Source organism: Sinocyclocheilus anshuiensis, unplaced genomic scaffold (genome assembly GCF_001515605.1).
Source record: "Sinocyclocheilus anshuiensis isolate Anshui unplaced genomic scaffold, SAMN03320099.WGS_v1.1 scaffold426, whole genome shotgun sequence".
NCBI classification, from domain to species: domain Eukaryota; kingdom Metazoa; phylum Chordata; class Actinopteri; order Cypriniformes; family Cyprinidae; genus Sinocyclocheilus; species Sinocyclocheilus anshuiensis.
In genome coordinates, this window is record NW_015542362.1 from 457,857 (window position 1) to 459,299 (window position 1,443).

At 36.1% G+C, this 1,443-nt stretch overlaps 1 protein-coding gene across 3 annotated transcripts in view; it reads left to right on the forward strand.

The window, feature by feature from the left end:
- The window catches only part of rcor2 (REST corepressor 2), a 13,571-nt gene that overhangs the window by 4,710 nt on the left and 7,418 nt on the right, over positions 1–1,443 (forward strand). The gene's annotated exons all lie outside the window — the stretch shown is intronic.

The window sequence follows — 1,443 nt, forward strand, 5'->3', positions numbered from 1 at the left end:
AATGGGAAAGTGTCCAAACTTTTGACTGGTACTGTACTATAATATACACAAAGAATATCGGCCGATATATCGGTAGCGGCTTTTTTTTTATTCCCTAATATCGGTATGGGTATTGGCCCCAAAAAACCCATATCGGTCGGGCTCTAGTATTTATAGAGTTTTAGCTTTTAGTTTTAATTACTTTTTCTTATTTGTAAGTTGCTTTGGATAAAAGCGTCTGCTAAATGACTAAAAGTCATTTAGTCATTATTATTATTGATATGTGGTTGCTAGGGTATTTGAGTGGTTTCCAAGGTGTTGCTATGAAGTTGCTAGCGTGTTTGGGTGGTGTCCAGGGTGTTACTTTGAAGTTGCTAGTTTGTCTGGGTGGTTTCCAGGATGTTGCCATGAAGTTGCTAGTGTGTTTAGGGGGTTTCCATGACATTGCTATGTGGTTGGTAGTTTTTTTTTTTTGGTGGTTTTCAGGACATTGCTTTGAGGTTTGGATAAAAGCGTCTGCTAAATGATTAAAAGTAAAGTAAAGTATCAAATCCGATTGATTCTTTTTGAAATGACAAAAAAAATTTGCATTTGAATCAAATCAAAACCCACTATATAATTATTTTGAATTGATTCACAGCTGTTTTATTTATATGCATTTGCATTATTTATTTTCTATTATGTTATTGTGATGCCTCGTAACGTATTATTAGGGCTGGGACGATAAATCGATTCAGAATCGATTCGTGGATCGATTCTGAGATTTTCAGAATGCATCGCGATTCCTCTGGAATCGATTCTGAGCTTAGATTTTAACAGCAGATGGCACTCTAATCTAGTTTTTAACCACACACTCAAATGCTCATGAAGAAGAGTGCTGAAGAGCGTTTGTGCGTTCAGCTGAGTCATGCAATTTCACCTTGGCTCAGAATGCTTTTATGATGCGAGATTAATGTAAACACAGCCCACTGTGTTTCTAAAGCATCCAGTGCCATCTGCTGTTCAAAACTAAACTCAGAATCGATTCAAGAAAGAATCGCGATGCATTTGGAAAATCTCAGAATCGATGCTTGAATAATTTCTTGATTCGCGATGCATCAATTTATTTTCCCAGCCCTACTTCCCTGTCACGTTATAAATGCAGAACAAAGATGTATCCACCTGGGGAATTACATTTTATCCCTTTCCGATGGGGAGGAGATTTAAAACTGCCACCTTTCCATTTTAACAATGTGATTGGTCACTGGTGTTCTAATTTTTCATTTATATTTACACTGGTTTTAAGTAGAAAGTGTTGTCCATCCTGGTGTGAAACTCATTTGCATTGTGTAAAGTACAGAGTTAAAAGAGTGTCTTTAATATTTTAACTACGACTTTTTTTACCAAACCTCTTTTAAATGATTACAGTTGTTATGCCGAATACATAGAGTCCAAACGTAAGAAATAGTTGAACTATCAACACTG